Source organism: Ochotona curzoniae, unplaced genomic scaffold, assembly GCF_017591425.1.
Source record: "Ochotona curzoniae isolate NIBS_2020 unplaced genomic scaffold, NIBS_Ocur_1.0 contig_517, whole genome shotgun sequence".
Classification (NCBI taxonomy): domain Eukaryota; kingdom Metazoa; phylum Chordata; class Mammalia; order Lagomorpha; family Ochotonidae; genus Ochotona; species Ochotona curzoniae.
In genome coordinates this window covers 7,896,040-7,915,773 of record NW_024466454.1, presented here as the reverse complement: position 1 = coordinate 7,915,773, position 19,734 = coordinate 7,896,040, and the positions used below count along the sequence as shown (strand labels likewise).

The window sequence follows — 19,734 nt, the reverse complement described above, 5'->3', positions numbered from 1 at the left end:
GGACAGTAGCATCCCCAAAGAAACCTGGTGTGAAGTGACCACAGGTCTGATTCCTGTGTGTGCTTGCCAGCATAGGGTCCGGCTCAGTCTATCATTCACATTAGCTTATACCCACACTGGTGGTTGCAGTTGCCAGGCCAGTTCTGTCTCCAGCCCCAGCTCTCAAACTAATAGATGCTGTGGCCAAGACCAATGCTGCCTACCACACACTCAGCCCTCAAACACACCAGCAAGAATTGCAGTCTAGTTGGAGCAACCCCCACCAGGTCCACCCCAATGGCAGGAGCCACCCTTGGCTCTTATGCATGCCAGTATGTGCAGGAGACTGACCCAGTCTATTCTGAATTCCATTTACTTCCCATACACATCAGTGCTGAAGCCTAGTTCAGCCCAACTGACCCCACTCTTCAACCCACACTTAATATCAGCAGGTGCTATTGCCTGTCCAGCCAAGTCCACCCTCAGCTCTGGTTCTCATGCTCACTGGTGGGAGCTGCAGCGCATCAGAGGGTTACTCAGTTTCCCTATCAGGCCTACTCCCAGCCTCAGACTGCACTTTCCGGGTGGTTCTGCAGCCTAGATTGACAGGACTTGCCCCCATTCCAAGCACTTGCCAGCTGATGATGCAGCAAAGCCCTATCAGCCTTCACTTTGGCTCATGCATGCACCAGTGGATACAACGGCTTAGTCATGATTGGCTCTCCCTCAACCCAGTTCACATGCAGGCCAATGGGCTTTGTAGCCCTTCCCAGCCTGGTCTGCCCCCAGTCCCAGCTGTCATGCTCACCAGCAGGAGCAGTGGCCCAGCAGGGAAGGCCCCACATCCCTTCCACCAGACTCGCAGCCCTTCAACCCAGGTCTTTGAGTGCTGGTAGATGCTGTGGCTTATCCCAGCATGTCTTGCCTCACCTTTGTATTCACCAGTGGGTGTTGCAGCCTGTTTCAGCCAGGACTGCCCCCAATTCTAGCTTATGCTGGCAACCGTTACTATCTAGCTTAAACCAGCCAGCCCCCAATCTCAGCACTAATGTAAACTGACTGGTGCTGTGGCCCAATTCAGCCTGTCCTGCACTCCGCCCTGGTTCTCACATCTGCCAGTGGGTGTTCTGAACTGGCCTAATCCAACCTGCCCCCGGACTTGACCCACATGGCAGGTACTGTAATCTGGCCTGGCCTGGGCTGGTCCAGCCTCGGTTCTTGCACTCACCTGCAAGGACTATGTCCTGACAGAGTAGTTCCCCAAGCTTCTCAGCAGATCACCTTCAAGCAGCAGATATTGCACACGTCTGTGAATCCTTGGCCCAGCCTGTCTTGGCCTGCCTCCTGTCCTGGTAAGAACACATGCTAAGACCCCACCTTTTTGTTTACCCAATACAGGTACCATCCCTTACACCTCATTAAAGAGGTAGAGATGGGAGAGGGATCTCTTCTTGCCAGAGACTACAATGTAGCCCACTCATGAGAAGTATTTTTCTGCATGGGAGGCCCACATTCACATGTATTTTGACTGTCACATTTTGAAATAAATCCTGCTATCACTTATGCAATATACCATGCCTCCTCATAGAATTATTATCTGTCTCTGTAGAGGGCAAGGACCTAGATTAAAAGTTAAGATATCTAACCCTATATCAGTATATGCCCAAGAATATGCTCACACAAAAATTGTGTACATTGAGGCTGGTGCACTGGCACAACTGGCCAAGCCTCTTCCTCTGGCACAGGTGTCCCATTTGGGTGCCATTTCCTATCCCAGTACTCCACTTGCCATCCAGCTCCCTGTTTATGGCCTGGCAAAGCAGTAGAGGCTGGCTCAAGTCCTTGGGCTCTGAACCCAAGTGGAAGACCCAGAAAAAGCTTTTGGCTCCTGGCTTTGGATCAGCTCAGTTTTGGCCATTGTAGCCATTTGGGAAGTGAACCAGCGGGTAGAAAATATTCTCTCATTCATATTCTCTCTCTCATCCTCTCTCTCTCTGCCTCCCTCCCTCCTTTCGTATTCTCTCTCTCCCTTTCTCCTTATCTCTGTGTAACTCTGCCTTTCAAACGAAAATAAATCTACAAAATGCACATATTCACAGCAGCATTTTTTATAATAGCCAAATGTCCATCAACTGACAAATGGACCGATAAAATGTGATATACTCATACAACTGATTATCATCTGATGATAAAATGGAATGAAGTACTGAAATATACTACAACTTGGATGAACTCTGATTTTATATGAAGAACCAGACCAAATATCTTTTTGCCTTTCAAACAAATAAGGAGGAAAAAAGGAAGAACAGAGAGAGAAGAGAGAGGGGGCGAGAGGGGCAGAAGAAGAGAGAAACGCATAGAAACATCTTCCATCTGATGGTTTACTCCCCAAATAGTCGTAACAGCCCAGTGTGTGCCAGCACTGAAACCAGGAGCCTGGAACTGCATCTATGTGAGTGATGGGGCCCAACTACTTGGGCCACCTCCTGCTGCCTCCTGCTTTCCCACACACATTAGAGAGTTACAGCGGAAGCAGACCAGCAAGGACTTTCCTATGTGGGATGCTGGTGTGGCAAAATAGTAGCTTAACCCAATGTGCCACAGTTGGCCCATTTTTTTTTCCTTTTCACATTCTAATGAATGAAAGCAAATTACTACTGAGGTTTTTGACTAAGGCATCTTCAAACAAATAATGTTTGCTTGGAAATTCCACAAACTGGACTCAAGAAAGGCAGCTGCAGTTGAAAAATAATCTGGCCCTCACCAGTCAGCATGATTGGAGGTTTAAATGTATGCTAACAAAATGCAAAGGAGTATGAATAACTAAGGACACAATAAGCATGAATTCTAGAAAGAGAAATAGGTTTAATCTCAATTTTAAACACTGTAATTTTATATTACAATACTTCGCCTCTTAAAGCATAGCAGACAGATAATGTCTTGTAGCTATTTAGCTGTACAGAAGACCCTAGCTCCCTTAGCGTGATAAATCCAAACCATTAAGCAAGTTTCCCAAGGATCTGCACTGGCATTTGAAATACCCTACAAGCAGCCTCAGCACCTGGCTCAACAGCCACCAACCTCTTTGTAGTCTAAAAGCCCAACCATCCCCACTAAACATGACAGTTGTACTGGAGACCACAGGCTGCAACCTCCTCAGGTATTAATACATTAAACTTCTTTTACCTTTAAACTTTGTCCTCATTATTTTATATGGTGCTGGGGACAGGGACCAAGCTTTCAGTAACATCATTACAATGAAAGGCCCACACAGGCAAATCTATAGACAGAAAGTAAATTAGTTATTGCCTAGAGCTGTGATGGGGGCGGGGGAAGCAAGGAAAGGGTGAGAGAAGTGATTATATGGTCTTTTGGGAGAATAATAAATGTTCTAAAATTAACTGTGGGGATGGCTGCACAACTCAATATATGAAAACCACTGACTATACACTTTATTAATTTTCATTTTATTTGAGAGGCAAGGAGAGAGAGAATTCTTCTATCCCAAATGCCCACAACAGCCAAACTAGAACAGGCCAAATCTAGGAGCCTGAAAATTCAATCTGGGTCTCCCACATAACAGGAACCGAATGTTACTGGGTGTGCATACATTGGCAGAAGGATGATTTGAAAGTAGAAAAGCTGGGACTGATTATACACTTTAAATGGGTGAATTAAATAGTATGCAAATTGTATCTCAATAAAACATTTATTAAAGTCATCCAATCTTGGGCCCGGCGCAGTGGCACAAGTGGTTAAAGGTCCTTGCCTTGCACGCTCGGGATCCCATATGGGCACCGGTTCTAATCCCGGCAGCCCCGCTTCCCTTCCAGCTCCCTGCCTGTGGCCTGGGAAGGCAGTCGAGGACGGCCCAAGGCTTTGGGAACCTGCACCCGCGTGGGAGACCCAGAGGAGGCTCCTGGCTTCAGATCGGCATAGTATCGGCCCGTTGCGCTCACTTGGGGAGTGAATCATCGGACGGAAGATCTTCCTCTCTGTCTCTCCTCTCTGTATATCCGCCTTTCCAATGAAAAAATAATAAAAATAAATCTTTTAAAAAAAAAACAAGTCATCCAATCTAACCATTTATGTTCATTATCCTCTTCTTCCTCAAGTTACAGTTCAAGTTCTACTGAATGTCACTGGATAGAATGTTCCTCCACCATATTTCTGACTTGCAGAATCGTGTTTTTTTTTAATATTTATTTATTTGGCAGGCAGAGCAAAAGGGAGAGGAGAGGAGAGAACGATCTATCCACTGGCTCACTTTCCTACTGGCTGAGAAAACCAGGTCTGGGCCAGGCTAAAGCCAGGAGCTAGGAATTGCATCTGAGTCTCCCATTTGAGCGGCAGGGGCCCAAGTGCCTGGACCATTCTCCATTGCCTTCTTAGGTACGTTAGCAGGATGTTTGCTAGAATACGAACTAGCCAGGACATAACCAGTATCACAAGCAGCAGTGTTGCTCCACGTGCAAGCCTTTAAAACTCTCCTTGTTGAGTAGATAAATGAGAAATGAGAGTAAGAGATTAAATACAAAATATGGTTTTAAAAAGCAAAGCTAAGTGTCTGGCTAGTGGTACAACGAGTGAAGGAACCAGATGTAATGCTGCTATCCCATATCAGAGCGCCAGTTTAAGTCCCAACCGTTCCATTTCCAATCCAGTTCCCTGCCAAAGCACCTAGAAAGGCAGCAGATGAAGACACAAGTGCTTGGGCCACTGCCACCCATATGGGACACCCAGATGCAGTTCCTGGTTCATGGCTGCTGCCTGGGTCTGACCTGGCTGTTACAGCAACTGAGTAACCCAAGGGACAGAAGATTCGTCTTCTCCACTTTCTCCTCCTCTGTTATACTGCCTTCCTAACAAATATCTTAAAATTTAGTATTAATTTTAAAAAAGTGTATCCGTTTGTCTGAAAGTTACAAAGAGAGCAGAACAAAGATTTCCATCTACTACTTTATTTCCCAGATGGTTAAAATGGCTAGACCAAAGTCAGCAGCTGCATCCAGGTCTCCTACGTGGGTGACAGGATCCAGGACACTTAGGTACCTTCTTTTAGGTACTGCTTTTTACAGGCCATTAGCAGGGAGCTGGATCAGATGTAGAACAGTCAAGACACAAACCAGTATCCTGCATGTCGCAGGTGGCAGTTTTACCTGCAACACCACAACTCCAGCCCTAGTAAATTTTTAGAAAAAAAGCAAATTTCAATAATCATGAGCCTACAAGAAATCTATATTAGAATTAATAAGCAAGAGGTTAATAATAAAGAGTTGTATTAGAATGAAAGGAGGTTATTGATAAGATCAAAGATGTACTGAAACAGACTACTATTTCCGAAAGTAGGAGGGGAAGGATTTGCACAGTAATCAAATACATAAGCTAGATAATAACAATGTTTTATACCCTAGGAGAACCCTGAGCATTTTATATTTAGTGTAACAGTTCATGAAGATCCAAGATGCCTGAACACGCAGAGCGTAGCCACACTAACCTCCAGGATAGGAAAATAAAAGATGAACCAACATGCCTGGGGACTAACAAAAATTTCCAACAATGAAGTAAAAAGCAAACAAAACCAGGACAATTCTGTGGATCAAAAAGAGTGAAGGGACACACCCTGGCAGCCAGCTGCCACCTGGGGAAGACACCATCATACCAGGACAAGGTGGGGATACGTTCATGCCCTGCCACTCACAGTTCTAGTTGAGAAAGAATCCTGCAGCCACCCACTGACTTTTACTTCAGCCTGGGAGCTAACATGGAGTACAGCAAATGCCAGGCTAGCAGCAGGCAAGCTGCCTTGATTCTCCCCGACCGCCCCACTCCTGCAGAATGCCAGCCCGGAGAGTGTTCCTCTGATGCACTCCTACCAGTACCAGGAGATTGCCACAGCCCGTCTCTGGTGATCTTGTGTAAGTGAGGACTCACAGTCCCACAGACTTTGAGCCTGGCCTACTGAGTGGCAGGGGCCAACCTCAAAGCCTGGAACAGCTGGTTTCTCACCCCAGACCCCACAAGGACCCTAGGCGAGTAACAGCAAAGAAATGCCATCTTTTTTTTTAAAAGATTGATTTATTTATTGGAAAGTCAGATATACTGAGAGGAGGAGAGGCAGAGAGGAAGATCTTCCGTCTGATGATTCACTCCCCAAGTGAGCACAACGGCCGATGCTATGCCAATCCGAAGCCAGGATTCAGGAACTTCTTCCGGGTCTCCCACGCGGGTGCAGGTTCCCAAAGCTTTGGGCCGTCCTTGACTGCTTTCCCAGGCCACAAGCAGGGATCTAGATGGGAAGTGGAGCTGCTGGGATTAGAACTGGCGCCCATATGGGATCCTGGAGCGTTCAAGGCGAGGACTTTAGCCACTAGGCCACACCGCCGGGCCCAGGAAATGCCATCTTAAGGCACCAACAGGCAGCCCACGCTGGGAACTCCTATCTGACTCTCTCCATGGACAAAGCAGCCTCGCAGGGCTAAGAGCGTGTATCTGCTCCCTGAGACTGTGGACATCCTCTGCGCTGTACAGCGGTAATTCCTTGAGTGGACATTAAGGCATAGAGTGCAGCATAGAGGCATACTTCAGAGACAAAAGTGGCCAGAGGACAAAACCAGCAAGTTGCTCCACAAATGCCTAAACATAAGTGGAGAAAGGAAAAACATGAATAAGACAGACAACATGACTCCTCCAAAGGAACACAACACTTCAATGCTAAAATGCAAAGATGGGGAGATAAAAATGATTAAAAACGAGTTTTCAAAACTAGTAACATTACCAAAAATGAGAAGCAAATGCATGACTAAAGAAAACTCACATACAATATAGATGAACAGTTTTCCCATGAGCCTGAGATTCTAAAGAGAAACCAAACTGAAATATTAGAGGGCCCAGCATAGTACTCTAGTGGTTAAAGTGCCAGGATCCCATATGGGCCCCAGTTCTAATCCTGACAGCCCTGTTTCCCATTCAGCTCCCTGCTTGTGGCCTGGGAAAGCAGTGAAGGACGGACCAAAGCTTTGGGACCCTGCACCTGCGTGGAAGACCAGGGGAAGCTCCTGGTTCCTGACTTGGGATCAGCGTAGCTCTGGCTACTGTGACCACTTGGGAAGAGAATCAGCAGACAGACGATCTTTCTGTCTCTCCTCTCTGTATATCTGACTTTCCAATAAAAATCTTGCAAAAAAAACCCTGAAATATTAGAAATGAAGAATGCAATACACCAAATAAAAAATATAGCACAGTCTTAACAGACTTGGTGAGGCAAAAGAAAGAATTTGAGCTAGAAGGCAAATCTTTGGAAAAATCTCAGGCCAAAACCAAGAAGAAATGAGAAAAACCTGAGTGTCCAAAACTTATGAGATACCAGCAAACAACCTAACATAGCTGTCATAGAAGTTTCTGAAGGTGCGGTAAGACAGAATGGGGTAGAAGACCTATTCAGTAAAATAATAACCAAAAGCTTCCCTAACATGGAGAAAGAAAGGAGTGTTCAAGTACAGGAATAACACAGAACTATCCCAACAGACTTGATTGCGAAGATCTGCAAAATGACACATTATATTCAAACTTTACACAGTAAAACATAGAAAGGATTCAAAATGTGTGCGAGAGAAGACAGATTGCCTTCAAAGGATGCCCAGTCAGACTACACGCTGCTGCCTCATCAGAACCTTTATAGACAACACAACATAGTCCAAGTCCTACAAGAAAAACCTGTCAACTCAGAACACTACACTCTGCAAACCTCATCTACAAACAGAGGTGAAACAAGGACCTTCTAAAACAAACACAAACTAACAGAGTTTGTTGAGATTCATCCAGTCCTATACCCGCACTTAAAGATGTGCTACATGCAGAAACAGAGAATGACACTGACCATTTTGAAAGAATGAAAGTAGACAGTCTCCTAGTAAAACAGAGGAAAGTTAAAGCAAACAGTAGAAATACAGAGAAACGATTATTCTATGCAGCCTTTGCTTATAAACCAAGAAAGAGTAGGTTTTCTGTTTTGTGTTGATTTTTTGTTCTTTGTTATTATTTGAGTGTTAAGCCTGTAATTATGAACTAAAACAAAACTATGCTATCGTAAAAACTAGGGGAAAGCAGCAGCAAGGAAGGAGGACAGTGGCAAAGAATGTGGGCAAGAGGAGGGAAGGTTAGGGTGAAAGGACCAGTAACCTCCTAGCTCTACACTGAAATATATGTGAAATTTATCCACTTTATACAAATAAAAAAAAAGAAAAATTTCAGGGCCGGGCCTGGTGCGGTAGCCATATGATCGCCAGTTCTAATCCTAGTAGCCCCGCTTCCCATCCAGCTCCTCGCTTATGGCCTGGGAAGGCAGTTAAGGTTGGCCTGAAGCTTTGGGACCCTGCATCCACGTAGGAGACCCCGGAAGAGCTCCTGGCTCCCAGTTTTGGATCAGAGCAGCACCTGCCGTTGTTGTGGCCACTTGGGGAGTGAGTCAGTGGACAGAAGAGCTTCCTCTCTGTCTCTCCTCCTCTCTGTGTATCTGACTTTGCAATAAAAATAAATGCAGCTTAAAAAAAAGAAAAATTTCAGGGCCAAGTTGTTACTCATGAATTGCTCTGATTTGTAAATTACCTAAACTTTCCAATTAGAAGACACAGATTGGCAGAAGAGATTAAAACACAGGACCTATCTATTTTCTGCTTATAAGAAACACATCTCACCAAGAAAGCTACACAGACTGAAAGAATGGAAAAATATATTTTATGTTAATGAAAGCAAAAAGAGCAGGATTAGTAAACCTAATATCAGACAAAATAGACTTTAACCCAACAAAAGTTAAAAGAGAAAGGCATTGGGTTCCACAGGGTGGCCCAGTGGCTAAAGTTCTCACTTTGCCTGCACTGGGATCTCACATGGGCAGGGGTTCATGTCCCTGCTGCTGCCCCACTTACAGCCTGGAAAGCAGGGGAGGACGGCCTGAAGCCATGGACCTTGCATCCGTGTGGGAGACCCAGAAGAAACTCCTGTTTCTCGCTTCAGATCAGCTTAGCTCTGGCCACTGTGATCACTTGGGGTGTGAGCCAGCAGATGGAAGATCTTTCTCTCTGTTTCATTCTCTTTGTAATCTAACTTTCCAATAAAAATAAATAAATAAACCTTAAAAAAAAAAAAACCAGATTCAAAGCCAGGAGCTTCTTCCAGCCACTGACTCCTGGTTTTGGATCGACTCAGCTCCAGCTGTTGTGGCTAATTGTGGAGAGAATCAACAGATGGAAAATCTCTCTTCCTCTCTGTAAGTCTGCCTTTCCAATAAAAATAAAATAATTGTTAAAAAAAATCAAGTATGTAGACAAGGCAGACTGGTTAGCGCCATAAAGAGGTGTGGAAAATAACACATGTATATGTCAAAGAGTACACAATGAAGTTATCAGAAAACCAGGAAAGAATCTAGATCTAGAAAATACAAAAAAAAAAAAAAACTGTCAAAACTCATCAGCAGGGCCCAGCGCAGTGGCGCAAGTGGTTAAAGGGCCTTGCACGCCCGGGATCCCATATGGGCGCCGGTTCTAATCCCGGCAGCCCCGCTTCCCTTCTAGCTCCCTGCCTGTGGCCCGGGAAAGCAGTCGAGGACAGCCCAAAGCTTTGGGAACCTGCACCTGCGTGGGAGACCCGGAAGAGGCTCCTGGCTTCGGATCGGCATAGTATCGGCCCGTTGCGCTCACTTGGGGAGTGAATCATCGGACGGAAGATCTTCCTCTCTGTCTCTCCTCTCTGTATATCCGCCTTTCCAATGAAAAAATAATAAAAATAAATCTTTAAAAAAAAACTCATCAGTAAAAATAATCCAATTAGAAAATGAGCAAAAGATAGAGCATCTCACCAGAACAGATAAATAAGCAAGCAAAGGATATTAAAACATGCTGTTTTCAGTAATGGCTGTACTAATTCACATTTCCATATCTTGGCCAGACTCATTACCTTTTATCTTTTTTAAAAGATGTTCTAACAGGTATGAAGTGATAACTCATTCTGTGGTTTTAATTGCATTTGCATTTCTGCTGGGAAATACTTCTTCAGAGCCTTTGACAGTTTCTTACTTTTAAAAAATATTTATTTACATTTTTAAAAGTCAAAGTTGGAGATAGAGCAAAAGAGACAGTGAGATCTTCTAACTTTTGGTTCACTCTCCAATTGGCAGCAATGGCCTCCCATGTGGAGATGTACTTGGGCCATCTTCCATCACGCCAGCCAAGAGCATTAACAGAGAATTGGATTGGAAGTGGAACAGCCAGCCAAGACACAATCCAGTGCCTGTACTGGATGCCAGGATCATTAAGTTGCTTTACTGCTACATTACAATACCAGTCTCTAACAGAGATTTTTTAAGATTTGTTTTACTTACAAAGTCAGTTACACAGAAAACGTGGTGTATATACCGTACTATGTTACACTATGGAGCTATAAAAAGAATAAGATCATGTCTTTAGCAATAAGATGGGTACAACTGAAAACCATTAAGATTAGTGAAAGACACCAGTTCCAAAATAGCAAATACCATGTTTTCCCTGATCTATGGTAGCTAAAATAAGGAGGACAAAACAAATCTAATCTAATATGAACCACAATTAACATTTTGAAGTTTGGTTACTGTTTACAGCCTATACTCTTAAGGAACAGACTTGTTACTTATTAAATTCCTTATCTAACAGTGCTAAGCCTATTACTGTGAAGCCAACCGAAATCGTGCCATTGTAAAAAAAAAATAAGCAATGAAGACATCAAGGAGGAGGAGAGGGTGTGAGGAAGGTAAGCAGGAGAGCTGGTGGGGTGGGAAGCCTCACTTTGCTCCTGAATCTGGATTGTGTGAAGTACATAAAATTGGTTCATCACATATAAATATCTTAATAAAAGTTTCAAAAACTTTACTGTCCATGCATGAATCTGACATCTTTTCGTTTTCATTACTGCTTACGGCCCTGGCTATATTCCTGCTGAACTGTGATCATTTTGCTTTTTACTTGATGAACTTCTTGTTTTGTGGAACACTGGACCTTTGACTATGAACTAAAACTGCATCACAATTAAAAACAAGAATTTAAATATGCATTCTAATAAAGTATTTCAAAATTACTACTGAACACTTAATACTATGTAAGTATGTATCCATAAACATACAATAAAATGTTTTGAACATTTTAAAACTTTTGATTATGAACGAATGGTGGTGACAGATGCACAACAGTGTGAATACATTCAATACCACTGTATACCAAGTGACAGTTAAATTCCATGTTCTTTCACCATAGCTTTAAAAACAAAACAAAAGCTCCTGCACAGTAGCCTAGTGGATAAAATCCTCACCTTGCATATGCTGGGATCCCACACAGACTCCAATTTAAGTCCCAGCTGCTCCACCTCCCATTCAGCTCCCTGCCTGTGGCCTGGGAAAGCAGTGGAGGATGGCCTAGTACCTTGGCACCATGCGCCTGTGTGGGAGACCCAGAAGAAGCTCCTGGCTTCCGATCAACTCAGCTCTGGCCATTACAGCCGCCTGGGGAGTGAACTAGCTGACGGAAGATCTCTCTCTCTCCTCCTCCTCTGTAAATCTGACTGTCTAGTAAAAAAATATCTTGTAAAAAGAGCTATATTTTATGATACCATGTTCCTTTTCACTGGCTCTGGGTAGGATCAATACTTTGGCCCAGAAATGTATCCTCTATTAACATATACAGCCCTAGGGCCTGGCGCAGTGGCGCAAGTGGTTAAAGGTCCTCGCCTTGCACGCTCGGGATCCCATATGGGCGCCGGTTCTAATCCCAGCAGCCCCGCTTCCCATCCAGCTCCCTGCCTGTGGCCTGGGAAAGCAGTCGAGGACAGCCCAAAGCTTTGGGAACCTGCACCTGCGTGGGAGACCCGGAAGAGGCTCCTGGCTTCGGATCGGCATAGTATCGGCCCGTTGCGCTCACTTGGGGAGTGAATCATCGGACGGAAGATCTTCCTCTCTGTCTCTCCTCTCTGTATATCCGCCTTTCCAATGAAAAAAATAATAAAAATAAATCTTTAAAAAAAAAAAACATATACAGCCCTAGTTCACTCACACAAACTGTTGGATCACATCTCATTCACAATGTATCATTCTATCTTATCCATTCTCCAATTTATTACAGTTTAATTATTCTCAGTTCTTCATTACTACAGAAGTCCTACTTTAGAGCTGTATTATAAACTGGATCCTAAAAAGTTCAGAATAAAGATACTAGAATATTAATACGGTATGATTGCCAATGGAAAAACAATTGTGACTATTTTTAGGAACTTAAGTGTTCCATGAAATGGAACATAACTAAATCCTAATTATTTATTCAAAGTTTTCATTACATTTAGGTTTACTAAATTATTAAAATTCCACTTAGCGTATCATTTAAACCTGACTACAAACTTAATGAATTTTACCATTAAGCGCTTTCCCTTGTTAATAACCATCTTTACTGCTGAAGACAAAAACTAACAGTGTTAACAAAAGAGCTTTCTGAAAGCAACATTATACTACCTGCAGCATTTCACTCCTGAAACAAATCAATGCAGAGCAGGATGTGTTTATATTTCTTATTATTTCAGCTCATGAAAGGTCTTAATGGAGCAAGTAAATCAAGAGAGAACTTGGTATGTTTGTATTTCTGATTACCACAGTTCAAGAAAGGTCTTATTGGGCCAGTATCTTACGATCCCAGTGTGTAAACTCCCCCCATGCATTGAGCCCTCTGAGAGGCCATATTTACCTCAGCATTACTCAGAGTGGATGCCCATGTAACAGCTTGGCAGCTCCTGTACCAGCCTCCTCCCAGAATGTCCCACTAATCCAACTTCACTTTATGGCCTGCTGTTACAGAATAAGTTTTCTAAAGAACAGTCCTAATGAGTCCAGAACTGCTCCGGCTGTGTTTCTGTTCAAACGCAGAGAGTGGTTTTCCCTGGTGACAGGAGGCTGTGTAACCACAGAAGGGAGGCAACAGTGAAGCAGGATGAGAACCATCACCTCAGTCTTTTAATGAAGAGTCCCTTGTGGAGGTCAAAAATATTTCTAGAACTCATTTTCATTATGTGTAAAATCAGTATATGTTACCTACTTTTCAGATTTGTAACAAAATTTACAGATTAAGTAAGATTAAACATACAAAACACCCAGCACATACACAGGCTCTTAACAAATTTTTCATGTTGCCTTTATTCAGACTGAATTCCTAAACAAATGATTGCCATAATCTAAACCAAAAGTACTTTTTCTCACTGCATTTCCATCATGTACCATTACTCAGCCCAACCACATCTCTCTCCATGCACTGAACCCACCTGCCTGCTTCCAGACCTCTGACTATTCCCCAGCAGTGGTGTTTTTTTCCCCAGCTCCATGTATCTAAATCTACTCCACCCTCAAAGCCCAGGCCAAAGGATGCTCTTATCTCACAACTTTTTCTCAGACCACCTCCAGGCTCTTGAAACATACTGCTTGATTCTCTTTAGGTGCACCTGCCATACAGGTCTTTATTGAAGACTGGTACTTATGTATCTTACTGATTCAACTTGAACAGATTGGCAAATGAATCAGGTAACATCTTCAACTACTCAGTTTTATTTGGTGCTGACTAAAACATTTAAATCACTTCTGAGAACAAGAAAAGTAGCCCTGACAGCTAAAACACAGCCTGGTACTTACCATCAGCTAGGCACCAGTACTGCCATGAGGTGGCTTGGCACTGACGTCGAGGGCTGAGTACTGTGCAGCCAAAGCCATTCCAGGAACCGCATGAATGAAGACAAAAAATAAGACCAAACTGGAAGCTGTCCAAATTCAGATAAACACGAATACTGCCCAGGCCACCAAATACCAAGTATTTCCCAGTGCTGGATTAACATGAAAGACTGTTGCTTTCCCGTCAATCTCACTTTCAGCCTTTATCTAGTCTGCCCTCCCTTTCCATAAACTGTACTGAGAGACACATTCATAGAACTTACCCTATTTCCTGACAGCATCCAATCCAAAGCAAAGCCCCACATCCCAAAGCTTCCCTCAAAATCCTCTCAGGAGCCTAAATCCTTGAAGGCTTTTTGTGACACTGTCTTGCAGAGACGCTCCACGATTCCCCATGGTGTGCACTCTCCCAACTCGCCCAACTCTCCTGCGTCTGGCAGTCTCAGGCTAGACAGCAAAGAGTTTCTCGAATAAAGGCTCAATGTTTTAGGCCTGAACTCCTACACATCATGCTCCGGTCTTGGATGCTATACTCTCTCAACAACCAATCTAACTGAATTATACTCCATCTGTTGGCCCTCATTAAACTCTCAAGACCAATAGTTACTTTCAGGGTTAAAACAGGTGCTTCGTTTTTTAATTCTCTTGAAGGTTTTCGACTTCATAACTCCTTGATTGGAAAGTGGCAGCCATGATGACTGAGCAAGGTTCAGGAACCAAGAAGTTCCTGAACTTGAAAAATCATGTAACGCAGAGGTATTCACAGACTCTTTAAGTTCTCCCCTACCTTTCTCTGCTCATTGTCATAATATACAAACAGGAAAATGATTATTTCAAATAAAAAATAATCTAGTTCCCTCTCATCTGAACAATCCTTCAGAATAAGTATCTGATGTTTCACCAGAAAAGAAATGGTAAAGAACAAAAATAACACAACCATCCTCAATATTTCAGAATCATCTTGTCAGCTGCTGCAAAAACAACAGAAAAACACACAAAAGGGAATTTGATAAATTTTATGTTGAATTTGTTTCAAAAGTATTGTCCTATTACCAACATTATAACTTTTGAAACTAAAAATGTAGAATTTCTTTTTATCATGTCTTTATTGGCTTTTTAAAAACTTATTTAAAGGTTCCAGCATGGTAGCCTACTGGTGAAAGTCCTCACCTTGTATGTGCCAGGATTCCATACAGATGTCGGTTCACATCCCAGCTGCCCCACTTCCCATCCAGCTCCCTGCTTGTGGCCTGGGAAAGTAGTTGAAGACGGCCCAAGGCCTTGGGACCCTGCACCTATGTGGGAGACCTGGAAGAGGCTCCAGGCTCCAGGCTCCTGGCTCCTGGCGTTGCATCAGTTAGCCTTGGCTGTTGCAGCCACTTGGGGAGTGAACCAGTGGACAGGAGGATCTTTCTCTCTGTGTCTCTTTCTCTCTGAATATCTGCCTTTCCAATAAAAACAATAATAAATCTAAAAAAAAAAAACCCTATCTCAATGAGGATGAATCTGGAGTTAGATGAAGGGACACTCACACTGCAAGACAGAAAGAAGTCTGCTAGAAGGGTAAGTGTTCACTAAATAACTTCTACTAGAGGACTGGGGAAACATTCATTCAAAGCAAAAGAACTAAAGGAAAAGCTTTAATCATGTTGACAAAAAGAGTTGTGAAATACTATAGATATAACTATTGTTCCAGTTTGCAGAAAGTCAACAGCGCCTGGTGGGCACCACAAACTACAGACAAAGGAGCATGCTGAAGCTCAAAGTAGATTCTAAAACATTTGCTTTCATTTCTTAATGGAATCAATGTAGGAGGGAAAAGAAAATGTTTTTCTGATTATAAAAATGATTATGGAAATCTGATAAAGGACAGAAAAATAAAATAGCATGCAAAATTCTCTGAACCAGAAATAGTCACTGTTATAAAATGGACTCAGTTTTTTTCTAGTGAATGCATATCTTTATATTTCCCTTGTATCACACAATATTTGTCCAAATGTTTCATGAGTAAAATATACTGAAGTCAAAACAATTTACTACATGGTTACATGGTAATTTATATAATTGCAAGGAATTTAATAATGATAATTTAATAATGATGATATATCGCCGATATGTATGCCAACAGAGAAAACCAGGATCCTTAAGATTCAACTTTTTTCGGTAAACTTTTATTGTCTACTATGTTCAGGCCTGGTCTAAAACTAGACATATAATTATGAGCAACACAAATCCCTGCTCTCAAAGAGCCTCCTAAGAGAACAGAACAAATACGGTAATGATAAACACTAAGGAATGTGGGGCATGCTAGCTGAGGTCAAGATTTCAGCTGGAGTGCCCCGGGAAAGCATCAGGAGGTGTCGCTTGAGTGAAAGGAGCAAGATGAAGGAGGAGGTAACACGGCGGCACAGAAAACTAATCCTCTGCCTATAGCACCAGCATCCAACATGGGACCAGTTCTAGTCTTGGCTGCTCCACTTTTGATCTGGCTCCCTGCTGGGGCCTGGGGAAGCAGTGAAGGCAATCCGACGTCATTGGGCCCCTGTACCCATGTGGGATACCTGGAAGAAGCTCCTAGCCTTCAGCTTTACTGGCCCAGCTATAACCCTTGCAGCCATTTGCGAGTAAATCAGCAGACAGAAGATCTCTGTCTCTTCCTCCTTCTGTCTCTGTAACTTAACTTTTCAAGTAAAATAAATGGATCTTTTCAAAAACTATGATGATGGAATAGGCAAGTGGATATCCAAAAGCACCGTATAGAAGAAACAGCAAACATCAAGGCCCCAAAGCAGGTGCACATCCGGCATGTTCAAAAGAGCAAGGAAGCAGACAGGGTAGCCAAATCAAAGGAAAGAGCAGAATGAAATGGAGAAAAGGGTAAGAGGGGCCTTTGTGGTCAGTACAAAAGTCTCCTCATGAGCGAGCCAAGGAGCTCCTGCAAAGTTTTGAGCTGACTTATGCTTTGAAGGAAGCACTACGTATTGAGAATAGACTGAACAGAGGAAGTGAGAAAGAAAACAGACCACAGCGACAGGTAAGATGCAGTCACATCAGCTGGCTGAATGACTACACAAAACGTTTCAATGAACAGGCTGGTGCAACTCCAAGCACAATTTCAAATAACTGCTACATTTTCTAAAATAGTTTGATCTATCAAGAAGACACAACAAATAAGGGCGAAATCATATTATACAAAATAGTGGGAGGAGTCTGAACATTAACTAGATATTTAATAACTTTACGGAAAAAGTACTGATATTTTAGATGTGATAGCAGTATCTTGTCTTTTAAAGTTCCTTATTTTTTTTTAGAAGTTCACACTGAAGCATTTGAAGGATGAAATCATTCAATGTGTTAGATTTGCTTCAAAATAATCCAATGACTATGGGAAAAGAGTAAGTAGAGGATTATCTATCATACAAAGTTGACCACACAGTGACGACGTTGAAGCACAGCAGTGTGGATTCATTTTACTATTCTTTCTAGTTTTGCATGTTTAAAAATGTCTAACAGAAAGTTTTGTAAAAGTCAAGGACAGCACATATCTAGGGCTAGCCCAGTGGCACAGCACGGTAATCCTCTGCCTGCTTAATGCTGGGATTCCATATGGGCACCGGTTTGTGCCCCAGCTGCTCTACTTCAATTCAGCCCCCTGCTTCTGGCCTGGGAAAGCAGAGGGTGGCTCAAGTCCTTGAGCCCTGCAGCCATGTGGGAGACCAAGAAGTTCCTGGTTCCTGGCTTTGGATCAGCTCAGGTCTGGCCATTGTAACCATTTAGGGAGTGATCCAGCAGATGGAAGACCTCTCTGTCTCTTCTTCTGTCTGTAAATCTGCCTTTCAAATAAAGAATTTAAAAAAGAGTGACATACAGGGCCAAAGTCCTCATCTTCAACGTGCCGGGATCCCATATGGGCACCGATTCTAATCCTGGCAGTCCCACTTCCCACCCAGCTCCCTTTTTGTGGCCTGGGAAAGCAGTAGAGGATGGCCCAAAGCTTTGGGACCCTGCACCTACATGGGAGACCCAGAAGAGCTCCTGGTTTTGAATCGTCACAGCATCACCTGTTGCAATCACTTGGGGAGTGAATCATTGGAGGGAAGATATTTCTCTATCTCTCCTCCTCTCTCTCTATATATATATCTGACTTTGCAATAAAAATAATCTTTAAAAAAGAAGAATGACATATAGCTAAAATAGTGACCAATAAACGCTTTGAAAAATGTTTCAGGGGGCTAAAATTCTGGGCCAAATTTAAACAGATAAAAAAATAACAGAGGGCCCGGCGCAGTGGCGCAGTGGTTAAAGGTCCTCGCCTTGCACGCCCGGGATCCCATATGGGCGCCGGTTCTAATCCCGGCAGCCCCGCTTCCCTTCCAGCTCCCTGCCTGTGGCCTGGGAAAGCAGTCGAGGACGGCCCAAAGCTTTGGGAACCTGCACCTGCGTGGGAGACCCGGAAGAGGCTCCTGGCTTCGGATTGGCATAGTATCGGCCCGTTGTGCTCACTTGGGGAGTGAATCATCGGACAGAAGATCTTCCTCTCTGTCTCTCCTCTCTGTATATCCGCCTTTCCAATGAAAAAATAATAAAAATAAATCTTTAAAAAAAAATAAAATAACAGAAAACTGTAAAACCCCATATTTGGTTCCAAAGCAAGAAGCGAATGGTACAAAATGGATAAAATCTAGATGATCAATCCTATTAAAAATGAAAGGTTTAAAAACTATTATTACAGCAAAGTCAGCCAATGGAAAATAGCAAAAATCAAATCAATTACATACAGAATTTTACAAAGGAGGGTGGGTGGAGATAATAAACAATTCCTTCACATACTAACTGCACTGCGTTTGCTGTTATTTAGGTTCTAAGAGCCCCTTCCAAGAGGGCTGTGTTTAGATACTACAGATGTACCAGAGAGGAATGCACAAGAGAGCTAGGAATGTTACATAGTAAAACACATTTTAGAAAATGACAGTCTTCAAGTCCCCAAACTCAGCATCCTCCCCCTAGTCTATTCTTCCTCCATTCCTACCTTGGTGAGGACATAACCACCTACCTAATTCACCTAAGCCTGAAAACAACCCAAGATGCTTCTTCTACCTTCCACTTCCTCTTCAAGTATCTCTTAAACTCATTCTCTTCCCTTCAACCTAGTGTTGGCTCCTGTGCTCCAGTATGTTCTTTTGGGAACCATTCAAATTCAGAGTGGATTAATCAGCATGTCCTCTCTGCCTATAGTACCTCAAGTAGGTTGATTAAAGTCATTAAGAAGGTAGATATGGATAGGAATTGTGGTACAATAAATTAAGCCACTACATTGTATGCCTGCACCCCGTACTGGAGTGCCTGGGTCCAATGAGACCTCCCTACTCCTTTCAGTTGCATGCTAACACATCTTGAAGGCAGATTATGGCTCAACTACTAAGTCCCCTCTATCTAAAAGAGACTGGGATGGAGTTCGTGGCTTTGGCCTGGCCCAGCCTCCACTGCCGTGGGCATTTTGGAAATGAACCAGTAGGTGGATGGTCACTCTCCATCAATCAAGTAAACATTTTTTTAAGAGTAGATACACTTCCTGGAGCTGCTGGGAAGTATTCTGGGAGGCAGGGCTAAAGTGGAACTGAGATTTAGAAGGGCACTAGCTCTGCGCACAGCAGAATAGAAGAGGACCATGTCTAGACCTGCTGCAACCATGGTGCTGCCCTGACAGAACACTCAAGGACAAAGCCCATTTGCAAAGAACCTAGCTTGGATCTCTGAATCAAACCATAATACAAGGTCTTCTCACTGATACAAAACAATGAATTTCCATTCTGTCACAAGCCAATCGAAGGTGAATTCTCTATCACTTCTGATGCATCCAATGACACTGCCCAGTGACGTTGAAGCCAGAGCTTCACAATCAAGAAATGCTTACAGTGCAGCCCTTCCACAGCTGCCAGGCTGTCCCTCCTAAAGGCAGACTGGACTGTCTTTCATTTGCAAACAAGTGACCTCTTCAGGGTCTCCCATGTGGGTGCAGGGCCATCTTC

General features: G+C 43.3%; 1 protein-coding gene across 3 annotated transcripts in view; it reads right to left on the bottom strand.

The window, feature by feature from the left end:
• RIC3 (RIC3 acetylcholine receptor chaperone) overlaps positions 1-19,734 on the bottom strand; it is a 61,860-nt gene that overhangs the window by 33,315 nt on the left and 8,811 nt on the right. The gene's annotated exons all lie outside the window — the stretch shown is intronic.